The sequence below is a fragment of the Lissotriton vulgaris genome, chromosome 11 (genome assembly GCF_964263255.1).
Source record: "Lissotriton vulgaris chromosome 11, aLisVul1.2, whole genome shotgun sequence".
Taxonomy (NCBI): domain Eukaryota; kingdom Metazoa; phylum Chordata; class Amphibia; order Caudata; family Salamandridae; genus Lissotriton; species Lissotriton vulgaris.
The window spans coordinates 988303626-988323809 of record NC_141699.1 but is presented as its reverse complement, the minus strand read 5'-3'; the positions used below and the strand labels follow the sequence as shown (position 1 = coordinate 988323809).

General features: G+C 42.1%; 1 pseudogene; it reads right to left on the bottom strand.

Moving 5' to 3' along the window:
* Positions 1 to 1709: 1709 nt before the first annotated feature.
* The window catches only part of LOC147683823 (E3 ubiquitin-protein ligase makorin-1 pseudogene), a 36679-nt pseudogene continuing 18204 nt past the window's right edge, over positions 1710 to 20184 (bottom strand).

The window sequence follows — 20184 nt, the reverse complement described above, 5'->3', positions numbered from 1 at the left end:
CCCGAATGCAGCATCACTCACCGGGTGCCACAATGTCTTGGCTCCGGACCCCTCGCCAGCAGCATGCAGCACCAGGGTCCCGCCGGCCCCAGAGAGAGTCGGAGCGGCCCACACAGGAGGCAGCACGCAGTCCGGGCACAGGTTGCAGTCGACGTATCTTGGCCGCGGAGATGAGCTGAGGAGCAAGAGAAGGCACAGCCAACGCCTCTCACTGTGCAGCGCCTGAATCCATCGTCGAGGTGCAGGTAGGAGAAGAATGCCTGCAGGATACTGTCGAAATGTTAAGCTTGGCCGGCAGAGCCCACTCAAGGAGTGGCCATCTTGCAGCCGGCCAAGCCACGCCCCGCAGTATCACCAAATATGGCCACTTCAGAACTCACATGCTAAGCATCTGCTCTGCTCGAAATTAAACCTTGGATTGTACTAAGTGCTACTGCATAAAGAATTCTTTTTATTAAATGGGATTAGAGTAGAGATAAGTGGTATGCAATGAAATCATTTTATTTGAATGTAACATTTTGTCTTTTTGATTTCTCTGTTAGTTTGTAATTGGGCCTAAAGGAGAGTTGAGGCTAATAATCACGTGGTCCATGTGCACAGGTGCATTAGAAACAACTCCGGAGTCATGATCTCAAGTCTTGGAACCCGATCAATGACTCCCCTTTCCCATGTCCTGAGAAACGATGGAACATCCTGAAGACTCAATGGACACATGTATAAATGTTACACAATGCTATAAAGACATTATGAAAACAGGTGGGAAATAAAGCTTGGGTGAAACAAATGAATGGGCGGGAACATAAGACAATGCTCTTAAGAAAAAGTAGTAAACTTAGCATGGTGCGATGATCATCCCCTTGGCTTGTCCCAATCAGAATTAGCAGTTTACACAATTTTGAAACATTTGGGGGCGGAACATGCCATCAAAAGGTATAATTGGGGTAGTTAGTTAGATGAAGTAGCCTGATCGCTGCCAGAGCGGTGAGAGATAGAGATGCTGTCCGAATGCTGATTGAAATACCTAAAAGCAGACTTAGAATTTTTTAACAGATAAAACTAGGAAGGAGTTTTACAGAAGAATCGAGGAGGCAATAGAACTAGGAAGGAGATTTGCAGAAGAATCGAGGAGGTAATTAGCACCAGAGAAGGGTTTGACGCTGGCATTAAATCCAGAAGAGGTTATCTGCCCTCTCCTAATCCTGCCCTGAACCTGTCAACTTTTCTGAGGGGCCCAACTCTTGGCGAGAGGGGTCTGATCTTGCACCATCCTAGGCAAATGTAATATGTGTATTTTGTCAATGTGCCTTTTCTCTCTATCCTCTTTTTCCTGAGGTACTCGTCGCTAAAATGTATAGTCTAATTCTTACCTCTTCAGAATGATGGAGTTAACACTGTCATTTGTAATTGGTTTCACCTTAAAAATTAAAATAACCCTTAAATCTAAACTGAGTCTGTGGTCATTAATGAATAAACCAGGAAATTTGTTCTTTGTGAAATTATCAATACTAATCAACTAAAATAGATCCATGTGTAAGAAAGAGCTTAGTAATTAAATAGGCTCGAAATTTGTAGGCAGATCGGACATATAGACAATCCCTAAATTGATCTCCAGTGAATTTCATCGACTGGATATTGTAAGTGAGTGTGGTTTATGTGCCCGAATGTGTGTATATTAGTGATAATTGTCCGCAGGTTGGTGTCTCACTGGATCATCGCTCTTGGATGAACTCCCAAATGCATCTCCTCTGCTTGGCCTGATACCTGCTTGAGGAACCCCCTTTGGGCCGCGGCTGTGGCTCTCTGATATATTCATATGGATAAGCATGCTTGTAAAAACAATTCCCTCCAAATGGACAACTCCCTTTACCCTCATTAAAATAACGGCATGACTTGTTGCTCGTGACCTACTTGTAATTCTGGATGAGTTTCTGTTTTTCCTGCTTTTCCTCGATCCAATATTCACTTGGAACAACAATATTTGATTCCGCATCTAGGATTAAATGATCTTGCTCTAAAACTGCTTGGCACTCCTCCACTTGCGGATGAACTGCAGTATGTGTGGTTGTAGTTGGAGAGGATCCCAAATGGCCCCTCACTGGGTTTAACCTTTTCATAAATCACTTCCATGCACACTCTGCACACCATGTCCTTACTCCACTGTACAGAAAAAGAGAGGTCCAAGTCCTCATGTGCCTCCATGCAGGACTTTATGTGCTCCGACCTCTGAGCAGTGTCAACTGGATGGTCAACTCTGGGCTGCTCTCCAGATTGTCATGCTAATCCTACATTACCTTTGCTTGCTCAGGAGCTTCTGGAACAGATGGTGTGACTGGGGCATGTCCACAGTTAGGTTGCCCGGGTACAAACTAATACATTAACCCAGTATTCAATGCATTGCATCGACACAGTGTGTTGGGACTCTTCCACTTCGGTACCAGTTGTGCTCATCTCTGCAGTCGTGCTCACTTCAGTACATGAGACCGGGCTCAATACTGGGACAGACGAATCCACAGAAGTCCTTCCATCAAGTACCAGCTCCTGGTCCTTTATTTGCTCATATCTTCACTGGTCGCCGTAGGTGCAGCACCCTCGCTGGTAGTACCTGCAGTAAATTGTAGGATGACTGCTATAGAGATAATGGGAGTATCTGTAGCAGTGGCGTAGCTGAGGGGGGATCTGTCCCCCAAAAGCTCTGTTTTTTGGGCCGGTGGAGGCGAGCACCTTGGGTCTGTCCACTACCACCACCCCGCGAACAAGTTGTCTGTCGGCTGCCACCCCCTCCCTTCCTCCCCCCCAAATCAAGTTGTCTGTTGGCCACCACCCCCACTCTTACCTGCACCAGGAGACAAACTTAGGGGTTGCCCCGGGGCGACATTAAGTCTAACCACGTCACTGACCTTCAGGCTACTTACTGGGCCCCAGGTGGCGGAGGAAGAGGAGCCGGCGGCTGCTGCTGACTTTATCCCCAGAGCCACTGCATTGAATATAAGACTTTTGTTCTAAACACAAAATAATAAGTAAAATACCGGAGAATTAAAAACATCTCAAGCACTCATCATAAGTAATTGCCTTTGTTTGTAAATTAGATAAAGGGAGATAAAGGGAGCCCTCCATCGTTTGTCCAGAATATTTCATTGCATGCTGTTATTGTGTATTTTGTATCATTATAAACCGCATTTTCACTCAGCTGTGTTTATTTTCTTTGATGTATGGTGCTGAGTGCAGTAACACCTTCGCTGCGGCGGCTATTCCGCCGCAGGGCTAAGGGGGCAAGGCAGCCGCGCGGCGCTCACACGCTGGTGACGGAACCCCTCCGTCACCAGCTTTGGGTGAGCTGTGCTGATGACGGAGCGGTTCTGTCATGGCCCGCCCGCTCAATAGACCGCCAGCGCAGGCGCAGAATCCGCGCCACACAGGCGCGTCGGGCGGGCCATGATGGCACCGCTCCGTCATCAGCACAGCGCCACCGCGGCTGATGACGGAGCGATTCCGTCATCAGCGTCGAAGAGGTTAATGAATTCACACATGTAAGCAATAGATGATCTAAAGTTTGTTGTCTTTTTCCATTACAGACAAATGGTGTTTCTAGTTTGACAGAATTGCAATTCACGGTTTTCAAGTGAATAACTCCAACGTTACAGGTTTGTGGCAGGTGGTCCAGCTTAGTTAAGCCCACACAAAAATATTTTTGTGGCATTCACTCATCTATTTTTACACCGCATATACTTTGATTTGGAAAGATCTTTGATGAATTTTGATTTAAACCCTGTTCACCACCTTGTTCCACGTACTTGCTCATCATTCCCATTTTTATGACTGCAATGAGGAAGAGTGGGACTGGATGCACTTAAATCAAAGAAAAGTAAGCATGCCATTAGGAGTACTATGCCATCATGTGAGTTAGAATACATTTTAGGTTTACTAGGCACATGTTGATCAAAGTCAAGATATAAAAAGTTGCTTATTGATACCAAAGGTTTTTATACTTGTGAGCAGTGATTTGCTACTTTATAAATACAATTAACTTAAATTCCATATTTTTAAAGCACAAACCTATCACCTCTAAGGGTATTCAGGCACTGGGGGCCATCTAGGAGATTCAGTGAGCTATTGCCTAGAGTCACATGATGCTAAGCTGAGCTGTCGCCGCGATCAAATCGTGAGGACTGCGCTCCGGAGTAAGCCGCTCTGGCAATAATATAGTGGCTCCTGCATTGTTGATATGATACATGTTAAATTTAGTGAGGGTGTCTGACATCGGTGCTGGTAGCCAGAGTAAAGTTTATGCTCATTTTGCCTTTGAAAAATGTCTTCTTTTCTAAATATTCTCATACATTTCTCCTTCTTGGCTATGAAACTGAATCAATATTGTCACCAATTGACTTATGGCCTTACCTAGGCCAGAGCAGGTTGCACACTGGTCTTGCCAGTGGTGCAGATGTCATGAACTTCACCATCCTGGTTGTGGACCACATGAAGTCTCTAGCTATCTCCCCACCAAGCAGGATCTCTCTGAAACACCCAAAGCAGGATTTTTTTTTTCTGAACAAAATGTAAATGTTTTTGATGTGCAGGGAGCTTTTTCTCTAGGCATGGGGGCCAGCTAACATTTTCCCAACCTGTATCTGCCATGCCTTTCATGGTGAACGTGACAAGGAAAATGATTGATGGTCATCTCTTCCGCCACAGGATGGGACAAACATCACCATGACATTTTTCCTGTGGCAGACAGACCGCTCGGTCAGGGGTTACTGCCAAGTAGTTTTGATGACTCTATAAAGAGTGGGGAAAACGCAGGTTTGACTGGGTGGGAGGACCATTGGTTTACAGAGTTCCTCCCTCTCCACCAAACCCTATAAAAAAGGGATGTATGTCAGTACAACACGATCTTTTAGATCGCGGTACTTTACAATGCGGTTATTACAACGCAAGTCGTAACAACGACTTGCGTTGGAGGGCGCGATTGAGGATTATTATAATTTTCTATTCCAACACCAGCCCACGTAACAGTAGGGAAGGTGTTGGAATATAAAATTACAATATTCCTTAACCAACAGCGCCATTCAGCGCAAGTCGTAGTAACGACTTGCGTTGTAATGGCAGTGTGGTAAAGGTAGTGCGGTGTAAACACAGTGTTGTAAACAATGTTTCCCATAAGAAAGATCCCTAGGGCCTCATTTAGAGGTTGGCAGAGAGGGAACTCCACCACAAATGTGTTGGGATGCCCTATCAGCCAAACAGACAGTCTTCCTATTCTATTAAGAGTCATGTTTCCACCATAGGAACCCACTGTTGACTCCACCAATGGAAACCCTACACTGACAGCCCAAATAACTTGGAACATTCAGTATAAGTACCTCGGACTAACCTCCCTATGTTGAGTAGACATTCTGATGTACTTTTTTCTGTTTAGGACTACCAGGAAATGCATATAGAAAAAAAGAAAAATGTCACCCACACCTTGGGGGGAACTCTCCGGGTGGTCTGCTTTAGGAGTTTGTTTTTGAAAAATAAAAAAGTTTGCTGCGCTGCCGATGAAAACTTTAGGCTGCTCGATAAGCTGTCAATGCCTTCTGACGAGCGACTGTGGCCTTGGCATCTCTGATTGTATAGAGATTCCTAGCAGGCAGGCAAAGATCTCTAAATATCTCTAAATATGACCTTCGTCCTCCTGGCAAATGGCAATCACATGTCATAACTCTAAATTGTGCCTTGAGTATTTATGTGGTAACAGAGAAAATTTGGATCTATAGACACAAGTTGCAAACAAAGATTCTCATAATACAAAAAGTGTTTTCCTGTGGGTATGAGGGAAAGAGATAGATATAACACCAAAAAGAAGGAATATGTAATCCTGATTAAAACAAAGAAACAAGATTTTTACAAAGGAAATTGGGAAGTGATTGTTAGCACCCTCCTTGACAGATTTTTTCGACAAGGTAACAGACCCCCTTCGGTGTACGGTTCCAGAAGATGTTTGGGTCATACATTTAAGAAACATTTATATGGCCCAGGAGATAACAGAGATGTGGAGGTGGATTTCCCAAGGGAAGGAGTTATTGGTTTTACTCTCTGAACAGTCCTTAGGTAAACTAATATCCTCCCTTAAGTTAACAAATGCAGCCGGCCCAATCTTCCAGCAATTATTTGGAAATCTAATCCCAAATGGTTGGCTAGCTTGTTGTCTAAAGTCTTCGATATTATAACACAGATGGGAAGGGGAAAATGGGCGCAATAAATAATCTAGCCCATACATAAAAAAAGAAGCTAGATGATCACAGGAACTTTTGCCATATTAGTCTACTCGATGTGGTAGCAAAATTATATTCCAAAGCAATGTTACTGTTCATAAAAGATTGGATAAAAGCCAATAATCTTGTGCTCATGGAAAAAAGAGGCTTCAAGCAGGGTCATTATACAAATTACCACTGTTTTAGCCTGTGGTCCATCAGTCAGAATGCAATGGAAATGGGTTTTAGCTCCACCTTCAACCTTATGAATCGCAGTATCTTGTGGAATAAAAAGTGGAATATGGCTATTCCCCATAACCTTTTTGTTATCCTACAAGACCTACATCGAGATAATTGGGCTACATTGGAGTTACATTTAAGAGGGGGCCTTAGGAAAAAAGATCCTACTTGAAAATGGGCTGAGACAGGCTGTGTTCTTGCTCCTATGTTGTTTTTTCTATTTCTTGCAGATTTCCCTCAAGTTCTCTCTGATCCCAAATCCTTCATTTGCTATGTTCTTGTTCCCTAGAACATGTAATGCCTTAAATGATGAGAAGAGAAATGTCTTGCCTTCTCTATGCAGATTCTTAACCTGGCCAAAGGGGACTTGTAAAATAAATTGAAAACATTCAGTAAGTACTCAGTGGCAAATACATTTTGATAAGTGAAAAATAATACATTTTGGGAAGAAGGTGAATTATATAAGTGGTTATCAGGAGACAAAATTGTGGAAGTGGTAATCTCCTATAAGCATTTTGGGGGATAACATTTATTAATAAACAAAATTGGGCCCTTCATAGAGAAATTGTGGATGCTCAGGCAGTATCCACAATCGGAGTGCTAGTAACATTAAAAAATGCATTTGGAGGGCCATCTATGACCCATGTATTTACCTTGTATAAACCAATAGAGCCTACTATGCAGCAGAATTACTGTATCTCGGCTTCGATGTAATGTAAGATAAATGTGAAGGTATATGTTTGAAAAGATTGTTGGGGCTACCTCAAAGTACAATCGGTCCTATGATAAGACTACAAGGGGAACTACAGCCTTATAATTTTCTTCCTCATAAATCTAATATATGCTTCTGGGATACACTTTCAGTAGTGGAGGAATACATCATTTCAGTTCTCTGTGCAAAAGTAGTTACCTTCTAATTAAAAAGATTAGAAGCTATTGCTAAAGAAAATATTGGGAATTTTAAGGCCAAGGTCCAACATCAACTTTCGAAGTAGAACTTGAAAGTTGCTTGTAAGATGGAATCGAGGTTTGCGGACTTATGCTACTGAACTGCAAAAGCCTCTACATGTTATATGATGGAGTCTTAGGATAGTCAGCAAGTATACCCATATATATTTGCATCTCAGAATCCCCACTTACGCTATACGCTTGCTGCTATTAAAATTCCGGGTAGGTTCAACCATCGGTTTTAAAAGTACGAGAAATGTTGCCACATTTTGGATATGAAAATTAACTGTACTTGTGGGTTATGCTGTAATAACTTTAATGTTCATTTATTACTTGTTTGTCTGCATTTTTGCAGAGTTAGATGCCAGATTCTTAAACCACTCTTTTTAAAATATATGTACCATCGTTTTGAGGCGCTCTCTCTACTTTCGGACATGAAGTTTTTTACTTAACATGTGCGTTGGCAACATTTTAAAAAATAAGTTTGGGGTAGAAAGTTTATGATTTTTAATGAATGTGTTAAAGTCTATTGATCTCCATGTCAGTAGTATGCTTGCTCTAGTACAGGGGTGGAAGCAGTATTAGGGGCATATTATCAAGGGCCGGTGTTAAAATTATCTCTGTTTTATCGGCAGGAAACTGCCGATAAAACGGCGATAATGGGCTTGATAATACGCCCATGGTAATTCCCATAGAAGCCCATGTTATGATGTTAACATGGGCTTCTATGGGAATTAACAAGGGCGTATTATCAAGCCCATTATCGCCGTTTTATCGGCAGTTTCCTGCTGATAAAACGGCGATAATTTTAACACCGGTCCTTGATAATATGCCCCTTAGTTGTTTTTTTTAGTAAATTAGGATGATAATTGCAATGTGGGTTTCCACTCTTAGGGTGTTTCTGTGTGGTTTTCGGTACAGGGTTGTGCTTCTAGAATGCGTTGAACAGGTTGTGGAAGGTTGGGGCCATTTGGTTTTAACATTGCAGACAATGTGTATTTATTTGTTATTTTTTATTTTTGGTCCTCATATGTGACAACTTGCAAAGGTATAATATCAGGTATTGATATGCAGTTCTGACATTCCAAGCCAGCAGCTTTCCAGGCAAAATCATTCCTGATATACGTTTCTGCTCCATTAGGAAAGGTTGTGGGATCACCCGCTCAGTCTCTCTCTAGAAGCGAGAGTCTTAATCCTTGGACCTGAAAGTCTCACTATGTGATTGATTTGGGCACAAATGTAGCGGATGGCTTCCAGGTTCATATTCTTTTTAGTGACCCACTTAAACAATTTAGTCTGCTAATGCGTTAAGCTGATATAAACCATTCTGTACAAGAGAGGGAAACAGGTGATACCTACTTAATACAGATTTCCCCACGTCCTATAATTATCAAGGTGAACAAGAGTTGTTTTTTCATCTTCCTACCTCTTCCCACAAGATCATCATCTTTTAAAACCCCAGATATTATCAGTGGTAGGCTTACCTCAATTCTTCTTTCCATAAGGGTAGTCAAAGCCTTACCCACATCCTGCCAGTAGACTTGAATTGCTGGGCATTGCCAAAACATATGAATATCGTCTGCTTTCTCCTTCTCGCACTTTGGGCAATGCTAGATAGTATCTAGTACTTTAGACAGTTTCATGGGGCACCAATATACCCTATGGGAAAAACAGATGATTTTTTCTTAATCGAGCATATCTAACAAAAAACCAAAGGGTAGCCATAGATTCTTGCCACAAGGATGATACATCTACTGTTGGTAGTACTTCCTTCCATCTGTCTTCTGGGGGGGTGTTAGAGCCATCTTCTGCTTGAATCAGCAGCCAGTACCAGGTTGAGATTTCTTTCTTTTGCTCATTGGTGTCACAGATTTTCTTCACCCAGTCCATGGAACAGCCTGCCTCTGGCTGTTCATGTGCCCAACTTGTTAATTGCAAGTACTTAAACCTTAATAACGTGTTGTTAGTTTCCCATGAAATTGTATTCTCTTCCCCAAACAGGTCCCCCCATTTTCCTATTCTGGCCTTGATGAGTGGAAAGGCCAGTGCACCCAATAAGCATGATGGGGTTCTAGAGGATTTCCAAATTAGAACCCGGTGACAATAGTAGAAAATTCTGAGGATTTTCCTAACCTGTATCCACAGCTTACTTCCCTCAGTTAAAACCTTGAGTTGCATGCTCTTGAAGTATTTGGGGTGTCCAAATTTAAAGAGAAAGTGACTGCTCTGTTCTGCCAAATCTTTGATGAGAGCTCCAAAACATGACTGCCCCAATTGAGAGTTGTTTGTTAACAGAGTTTTAAAATGCTTTAATTGGAAAGCCCAGCATTTGAAAATATGGGAAGGCCACCCCACCATCTGTTTTCTTTTTACTCAACTTCTTCAATGCAATTTTAACGGCCTTATTTGCCCAAATAAAACTGCTCACTTCACCCTGTAACTTTCTCATCCACTTTCCCTCAAAATGCAGTGGTAACGCATTAAACAGGAAAGTACATTTTGGAAAGAGCAGCATCTTATGAGGTTAGTTCTGCCGATGATTGATAAGGGGAGGTGGGACCATAGTTTTAGGAGCTTTCTGGTTTCTTTCGGGATTTTAACCCAGTTTATTTCAGCCATGATATCCATATCTTGCATCACTTGCACAGCTATATATCTGATCTCCGTCTTCTCTTGTTTTTTCAGAGTAATGTCTAGTGGTATATTCCATGCCATGATCTTGGTCTTCTCTTTGTTGACTGAATATCCCAAAACTTTCCAGAAATCTATTAGAATATCCATGATGTTGGGATAAGCCCCTATGAGGTCTTTTGTGTAGATCATTAGATCATCTGCATATAAGGCCTCTTTCTTGATCCATTCTTGACACTGAAATGGTAAGATTCGCTGTTCCTGCCTGACTCTCCTGGCTAAGGGTTCAATATATAGGTTAAAAAGTAGTGGGGATAGGGGGCAACCTGCCTGGTTCCTCTATCTATCCCCACCACAGGTGTGAGAGAACATTAACCAGGATTCTTGCCTTAGGGGATCTGTATATATTTTGGATTGCATGTAAAAAATGATTACCTACTCCATTGAGTTTTAAAACTTTGAATAGAAAGGGCTAGCTCACTCTATTGAATGCATTGGCGACATCTACCATCATTATACCTAAGGAAAGTTGTTTGTCAGTGGCTGGGTCGATTGCACATACCAAATCATGTACAAGCTCATGTAGATGTCTATTTGCCATAAATCTCTTTTGGGAGGTGTTGATCTGCTCTCCCAACACTACACCCAATCTTTTGGCCAGAATGCGTGTATACAGCTTGTAGTCAATGTTGAGTAGTGAAATCTGCCGATATGATTCACATTTTTTAGTTTTTTTATTAGGTTTAAGAATTAATGTAATTGTAGCGTCATTCCACGTGTCAGGTGTAGGGATTTTATCCACATATATAAGATTAAATAAGGAGGTCTCCCAACACTACACCCAATCTTTTGGCCAGAATGCGTGTATACACCTTGTAGTCAATGATGAGTAGTGAAATCTGCCGATATGATTCACATTTTTCAGTTTTTTTATTAGGTTTAAGAATTAATGTAATTGTAGCGTCATTCCACGTGTCAGGTGTAGGGATTTTATCCACATATATAAGATTAAATAAAGAGGTCTCCCAACACTACACCCAATCTTTTGGCCAGAATGCTTGTATACAGCTTGTAGTCAATGTTGAGTAGTGAAATCGGCCGATATGATTCGCATTTTTTAGTTTTTTTATTAGGTTTAAGAATTAATGTAATTGTAGCGTCATTCCACGTGTCAGGTGTAGGGATTTTATCCACATATATAAGATTAAATAAGGAGGTCAGCTCAGGAGCTATTTCTTCAGCTAAGGCCTTATATATCTCAGATGGGATACCATCTGGGCCTGGCGCTTTCCCCTTTTTTAAATGTTTAATTGCTTCAAGAACTTCCTCAAGACTTATTTCCTTATTTAGATGTTGCTCTTTGTCTTGAGTAAGTTTTAAAAATGGGTCTAGAGTTAGCCAACTATCAACCTAGGAGTTCGATGCTAGGCAATCTTCCCTATACAATTTGTATTTATTGTGTAATTGATGAATCTCTAAATAATAAAGATTTTCTGACTTACTGATTAATTCTTGTATTTAATTGGTTAAAATGAGTGAAATTCTGTTTGCGAGCAACAACACATTTCATGCAACTTTTTTGTTCTATTTTAACAGTGTTTTCTATGTCATCGTCTATTTCTTATTTTGCTGTGTATCAATGAGCCAAAGGGCTAATGTGCCTGACAAATTACAGATTCTGGTAGGGGTGATACCATAGCCGTGCACTTTAATACAAAATATATACTGGCAAAGCTAATAGATCTGGCTTTTTGTTAGGGGATCATTTGGTGAATGTTGAGCGATGTTGTGTGCACTGCACAGTGTGTTCTAAAAAGAAAATCATTTAATAACGCAACATATTGGGTCACGATACAGAAGCTGGAAGTAGGACACCTTTGATGAAAAAACTCCATTAGCAGAGTTACTCAGCACCCCTAAAAAAGAGTGTTATGAAAAGAAGGTAGAAGGGGAAATTTGTTTGACCCTAAAAGGCATGGCAAGCAAAGTATTATATAGAAGATCATTTTGAGAAAGGCCCAATATATTGAGTGCTTCTTAAGAAAGCATACCGGTTTTTAGTGTGTGAACCAAAAGCCAGTAATTCCAACATGTTATCATAACATAGAGTAAAACTAATCAGTGCACAATAGTTGTTAGTGAATAGTACTGTGTATTTATGACATGTCCAGTCACCCAAATAGCAGGCATTTCATGTGCTATTTGTTTAGGCACTGATGATACGAGATGTTCAGACAGTTAACACTGATGGTATCCAGTTCTTAATATGACCTCATTATGATCTTTCTGTAGAACAAGCCATTACTTGGAGAGGTAGTGCATGGGCTGCAGACAGTGGAGAGCACTTAAACACTGTGAATGATTCACCTGTTTCTTTTTTCTGTGCAGAGGCAGCCTTAGTAAAAAGGCAAATAGAGTCTGGCTCCCTGCTGGGGCACAGACACACACTTCTGTGCACCAGCGAGGAGAAAGGTGATGCTGTACTTTTTCTAAGGCTAAGAAAGGTCCAAATAACATCTGGGTCCATTTGGGGGCTCAAGCACGCAATTCTATGCCCCCGCAAGGAGACAGGCACACTTTGGATGATTTTTCTGAGCCTAGATTGCAGATTATAGAAAATGAGCAACAGTTTTTCCTGCATTGTTATTTAAACTGAGCCAATATCTGGAAAATGGGTATCGGAGTATGGTAGTGAGCTGTGTGTTTCTATCAATCAATCAGTGCTTGTTAAGCATGGCTGCTCACCCGTGAGGGTCTCAAGACACTGAGAAAGAAGAGGGGGCGGGGTGGAGGGACTTGCACGTCCGACTGGGCGTTGTGGTTCATTCGAAGAGCCAGGTCTTGAGATCCTTCCTGAGTTGTGTCAGAGACGGGGAGAACCTGTGGTGAAGAGACATGGCATTCCAGGATTTGGTGGCGAGGTAGGAGAAGGATCTTCCTCCCGGTTCTGGTCTTGCTGATCTGAGGGACTGTAGCCAGGGCCAGTTGAGCAGGGTAGAGGAGTCTAGTGGGTGCGTGGAATGAGAGCCTGTAGTTCAGGTATGCAGGTCCAGTATCATGGAGGGAGCTTGAAGGTGACTCTTTTGTTGGCTGGGAGCCAGTGGAGTTCTTGTAGGTGTTTGGAGATGTGGCTGTGGTGAGGGAGGTGGCTGTGGTGGGGGAGGTTCAGGACCAATCTGGCTGCGCATTCTGCACGTTCTGAAATTCTCTGATGAGTTTCTGGGTGGTGCCAGTGTAAAGTGCGTTGCCTTAGTCGAGTCTGCTGCTGATGAGTGCGGGTGACCGTCTTCCTGGCCTCATTGGGAATCCATTTGAAGGTTTTCTGAAGCAGGCGAAGAGTGCAGAAGCATGATGAGGTGACGGTGTTGTGTTTAAAAATATAATGTTGTTCTTGATACTGAGGTAGTGACAAGCTGGAGTAGGAACGCATTGAGGGATTTTTCTGAAAAAGGGAATGGTACCTGATTGTTCTATGTATTGGTATATGAATTTCTACTCTGGCTAGTCAAGGTGTACGTATGTAAATGTGTGGGTTCGTGCTATTTTTGTTGCCTAAAACTATGTATAGGTCTTTACTGAATTGGAGGACAGTTTTTGTAGGCCTAATGAATTCAGGGATGTCATTCCAGATCCTGGGCATATAAATGGAGAATGCTTCTTGTCTTGTTTTTTCTTTTTTTCATGTATTGTCACCACATTTATAGCACCTTGTGCTGACTGTTGGTAGCAGACCTGCCTGTCCAATAGGGTGGGTGCTTGCCATTATGGTTCTGTAGATGATGTAGCTGGGTTTGAAGATGTGTGGAACAGAAATTGGAGCCTGTGTAGTGCCATTATGGTATGGGTGATTCAGACATATTTCTTCAGGCCCTTTATAGTGTGCTGTTGTGGGTAGGATGGCCATAAGAAAGGCCAGTGAGGAGTGGAGGCCATGGAAAAGCATATTGTCACAATCTAGATGTGAAAGTATGATGGGCTGACCAGGAGTTCTGAACATTTTTTCTGAGGGAAATTGTTTCACTTTCTACAGTTGCGAGATTTTGCCAGGCAATTTTCTTTTCTTTGCAATGTGTTTCTTTTGTGTGAGGCCAGTGTCCATGGTCCACCAAGTGACTTGGCATTGTGTGAAAGTTGTGATTTGAATCAATTTAGGTTGGTGTCATTGAGCCCAGTTTGGACTAATAATTGCTTGTTGTTGTTGGTGACTACAAGGAATTCTGTGTTGATGGGGCCGAGCTATAGATAGGTGGTGAAATTCATGACTGGTGAAGTGCTGGTTGAGCTGTTTGATGTTTGTAGTGGTCTTTCAAGTAAGGTTATGTGCCATGGGGGTATTTGTACTTTTGCTGCTGTTTTCTGTGAGTCATAAGAGATTTCATGTAGAGTTTGCAGTTCATGTGAACAAGATGGACCCTGAGGGACTCTAAATGTTATGGGGATTTTCTGTGATGTGGAGGTTCCCATGAGAATGAACTGGTCTCAGATGGATAGGAAGGAGGAGAGCCAGTCAGTGACATTGCCATGAAGCACCATTTGAGACTACAGGACATGGATGAAGAAGGAATAATATATGGTATTGAATGTAGGCGAGAGGTCAGGCAATTGTCACTTTTTTTCCGTGGCCTAGAAGGCATAATATGTGACCTGTAATATACCTGTCCTCTGTTGCAGGGTGATCTGATGCTGGATTGGTAGTCGAAGAGTAGACTGACGTGATCTTGGAGTTGTGCATAGACTACTTCTTTAATCATCCTGTTGAGGAAGGGTAGGTCTACAATGGGCCAGAAGTTGGCAAGTTCATCCAGTCTAGGCTTCTTCAGCAATTGGTGGATCTGGCCTGCCTTGGGAACTTCTGGGAAGATGCCTTAAGTCAGTGAGGGATTGATAATATCCAGTATGAATGAGAAAGCTTCTCTGGTTTTGTTGCACTTCACTTGCTCTTATTTCTTCTGTATTTAGTCACTGAAGAAGAGTTTCATATCAGAAGGTTTGTTAATAAAAATTGAATAAATAGCTATTGGCGGTCATCTGAAACCCACATCTTTTCACTATTAACGTGGATCCAAATGTACAGAGGGCAGTCTAACACCATTATCCTAATTATCTGTCTCCTAGACATCATTTCACTATGTAAATGTTGTCTGTTGTTTAAGAGGAAAAGGAAACATTTAATCAGGGTATAACTGGTTCATGGTAGGTGGTTCAGACTGAGTATGACAGAAGCAGAGAACATTTTTTGGGTGCACTCAGGTGAGGTCATGCTGTTTTGTTAATTTTGTGCTGGGTTGCTAATTCACCTTGAGTGTTCGTCTCTGTGTTGTGTGAACAGGTGGACACAAAGACATTTGTATGTGGGGCCCTTGCAAGTTCAACAAGAAGTCAGCATACAGCCTCATTATATCTACAGTAGTATTGAAGTGACATGGTGTCAACAGGAGAGGAACCACTCGTCATCAGTACAAAGGAGAGATTTTGGTACTGCTGTATGACAAATGTTTTCATTCTGCGTGCAAGGACTGGAGTTGATTCCTGAGTGTACAAATCAAAGACTCACAGTGAAGATTATATGGCGTCGAAGGAAAAAGGCCATGTTCTTCATTGGCATGAGTGAAACTGAAGTGATTATCTTTGACAAAAGTTCTCCAGTTTATGAGTTTCATAAGCAAGGAAGCTCGATTAAGCACTGATACTATGCAATTGATGAGGAAAGAGTTGGGAGGAAAGGGTATTACAAGGCTACAACTTCAGGTGCTAGAGGAAGGAAGATTTATGGTTGATGATAGACTCAAAGAGTGTAAGTAAAAAGGGACACAAGGAGATGTAAAATGGAGTAGAAACACATAAACACTCGGAAGGGGGGTTGTGCAAATATCCGGTGGTAGAGAGTTCCAATACAGGGGACTCAAGTGGGCTGAAGATCAGCACTTGGAAGCAGAGCAAGACATCAAATTATAGTAGGTAGATCTTACATATTAGTGTGCACTGAAATTAAGTGCCAAAGAAGTAGTTAGTGGGCAAACCTTTTATTGCCTTACATACTTGTGTCAATAGTTTGCATATGGTCATTGAGCATTGATCTGTCTGGCTTGGCTGTTGTCTGCTGAAGTAGGCGTGTGTCTGGCTAGACTGTACGGCATTTGGGTAGCAAAGTATATGATCTTGTCAAGTAATCAAATAAGTAAATGGGGATCACCACTAGAAGGCTACTTCAGTAGTCCACTCAACTGAATGCGAAGGAATTCCAAAGTATTTTGGCTGTTTTGAATGGTTTGGTATGTGTGAATATCTTACATATGTTCATGCACTGAAATCATGCAGTGCTAAGTGTGCTGGTAATGAAGGTGTGCAATTTTTATTGAAGGGCTAAAGAACATCAAGGATTCTGTCTGAAGAAACACATTTTGAAGAGTCCTAAGGAAGACATATAGAGTCATTAAGTAGGGTGGGTGCAGTTGAAGAGGAGAAGTGTAAAACCTTAGTTTTAGAAGAATTCAGCTCAAGTGAACTAAAAGCCATATGATGTTGGGTGGTAGTGAAAGATGCTTGATTGGATCGGAGGTGTTGGAATGAGATAGTTTGGATGTCATCAGCTTAAACATTATGTAAGAATCCATATGAAATTATAACTTTGCCAAGAGAAGTTGTATAGAGGGACCGGTGTATTGGGCCAGGGATGGAGCTTCGTGAGATACCCACTGGAATGGGGGGCGGCGCTGATGTCTTTGAGTTCCAGCTGACTGTGAAGCCGTGTTCAGAGAGGTAAAGTGAATAATTTGTCTACTGACCCTGTACTGCCTAGAGAATCTGGAAAGTAGAGTAAAATAAGATAATCAACAATACTCATGGAGACATATAGGTCCAAGAGTTTTAAGATGGAAGAAGTAAAACTGCAGTGGGCATTGTTGATAAAGTTAAACAAATGTGAGAGGTCATCATCATCATCAAACTTTATTCGGGTTTTCAAATACAACCATAAAAGTCATACAAGCATTGATAAAAACTTCACATAAGTACAAAATTGCACTACAGTACATCCCGTGTGGTCTAATTGCAGAGTAAGATGTATAGATCCCAATGCCAAGGTTAGTCGCAGCTTGACATAAGCCTACTAGTGGCCCTTAAAAAGCTAAACGTGTACAAGACGGTGTAATTAGAGAGAAGTTGTAAAAAAATAAAAGCAGGTCTCACCCTCCTAAAACAAGCCTTTTTAAGAATAGGGATAATAAAAGACTTTCTGGGAACCTCATAAAAACTACAAAACATTAATAAGTGCATCATGTCCTGAGGAGACTGACCTTCGCAGCCACAGGGTATGATGCACTGTCCTTTGTGAGCACCATGTGGTTGTGCCAGGAGATAGTGAAAAAAATCAAACCAAAATCTAGTCAATAAAAAGCGATCATGAATGCTTTCGAGCCCTTAAAGATAGGGTTCAGTGGTTAATACAGTTTTTAGTGCGATATACCTAAGCACACTGGGCTTGCACAGCTCTGTTTCCTCTCTGTCACAGCAACGCTGTCTAAGAAAACACACTTTAGCACGGGTAAAGTCCCTCTTACATATGGTCTCGGGCTTATGAAATAGTGCTGCCCTTCCTAGCCCACAGAGGCCTACTCTTCTGTACTGGAGCCATTGGAAGCGAGTGACATAGTCATTCGAAAGACAGTCCTTTAAGATGTCCTTGCTAAGAGTATTTTCTTGCTTGGTCCAGAACTATAAGAACAATGCGGGTGGGCGGAAAGCCAATTCATCTGAGAGGAAGGCTATCACCAGCTCTTCATGCACAACATAGGACGGGGTACTTTGCGGTACTGAAAGAACCCATCTTAAGAAAGTATTTTCTCAATTTGCAGGGCCTCCAACCCAATATGACCCCATATCTCGCACCCAGAACTGGCCTTTGCAATGCATTTCGCTCTATAAATCTTCAAAATGTCCCCTATCAGTCCCGTCCCCCCATTCTAGAAGCATAATTAAAAACAGCTGTGGTTGCTCTGACCAGATCCCCTTTCTTACGAGTGGTCAAAGGGCCCCAACTCAAGGTGCCGTCACTCACTACACCAAGATAGGAAAAACATTTGTCTTGGTTATTGGCAAAGTTCCTATCTTGAATATAGACTGCTTAGCCGTGCGAGTTCCCACCTGCATGACAAACGATTTAGTATGATTAACCATCAGGTTCAGGTTCTCCATAAAATGGACAAAGGAGTTCAACAGGAGTTGTAAACCCCTGGCTGTCCTCGCCATGAGGAGAACGTTGTCTACATATCATATAGGAGAACCCGCAGGCTACTCTTACTCACCTGGGGGTAATCAGCTTTTACATCCAAGAGGACCTTCTCCAGGGAGTTAATATATAGATTAAAGAGGAAAGGGGCCAATGAGCACGCCTAACGTACCCCTTTCTTGATGTCAAACTTGCGGGTCACTTTGTGATCTTTTGAATAACGGAAAACCGCTTTAGAATAGAAAAAATGTGAGAGGTCAATTTCTGTGCAGTGGTCGGAGCAGGAAACAGATTTGAGGAAATTAAGACGGCTGTTTGAGGAAAGATATAGTATGAAACAAATGAAGATTAATCTTTAAAGAATCTATGAGTAAAAGAGAATTTTAGATGCCCAGTGATAAAGGGAAAGGAGGGGCCAGCAGCAGTGGAGTGATGATGAGACAGTTGATGATCAGGTCTGATGGTGTACAGGATTAGTAGGCACATTTTATTATTGGAAAGAAATGGCATGAGCGTTGTATGGTAAAGTGTGAATATAGTTGAGCGAGATTGGGATGTAGTGGGGCTGGACGAAATTGGTGGTAAGTAATATACGCATGGTGTATCTCTTGTAGTGATTTCCGTGGAGAAATATGACTCAAAGTCTTTTCCTTTTAAGGATGGGTTATAGACACTGAACAAAGGGAAAAGAACAGATGTGGTAGTGTGCACAAGTATTGAGGCAGATTTGAAGTATTAGAATGTAGGTGTTAAGTTTAGAATATAAGAGGCAGTAGCATTTTCAATGAAGTTCAATAGTGTTCCTGGGGATTGTTTGTAACCTTCAAGAGTTTTAGTGATATTGCTCTTGTACCATCTTCATAGACGTGCTCTCATTTGGCTTTGAGACTGATTTATGTATTTATTTATTTATTTGCTTATATAGCGCTGGACTCGACCCCCGAAGGGGTATCTCCGCGCTTGATTCGCTGATGGTGCCAGATTCGGTGCCTTTAGTGGGTGTAAATAGGGAGCTATGTCTCACAGAAGAGATATGTCTTGAGTGCTCTCCGGAATGATAGAAGATTAGCATTTTGTCTCATACCGATAGGGAGTTTATTCCAGATGGAGGGTCCTATGTATGAAAGTGCTCGGCCGCCCTGCCTGGCCTTCTTAATGGGGGGGAATTTTTAGTAAGGATTGATTGCTTGAATGCAAGACATGTTCCGGTTTATGGATTTGGAATTTCTGAGTCAGGTATTGGGGGCCTGATCCATAAAGGCTCTTATGTATGATGCAGCAAATCTTAAAGTTGATTCGCTGACGTATGGGCAACCAATAGAGCTGTTCCAGTAGGGGCCTAGATGGTGTTCTCGAGGGGACATTGAGGACCAGCCTGGCCGCAGTGTTTTGGGCCACTTGAAGACCGTTGAGCACGTATTCATTTGCTGAGATGAAAAGACCATTGCAATAGTCCAATCGACCTATTACAAGGGCCTGGACAAGGGTCTTTCTATAAACGTCTGATAAGAAGGGAAAAACCCTTCTTAGGAGACTGATTGTCCGGAAACAGGATCCTGTCACTAAGTTCACATGTTCTTTTAGAACCAGGTCTTGATCAAGTCTTACTCCCAGATTTTTCACTGATTGCTTTGGGCAAGGGACGGGTCCGAGCTCTAAGGGCCACCAATCCGGTGACCATAGGAGATTGGCTTTCCCGAAGAGCATGACTTCTGTCTTGCCGACATTACACTGGAGGCAGTTGGAAGCCATCCAGGTGGATACCACTCTCATGCCCTCAGCAAAAATTTCCGGGGTAAGAGTCTGGAAGGGAAACAAGAGCTGGGTGTCGTCGCTTACGACACTGGAGTAAACCCGTATGCTCTCACAATGTCAGCAAGGGGGGCCACGTACACATTAAATATTGTG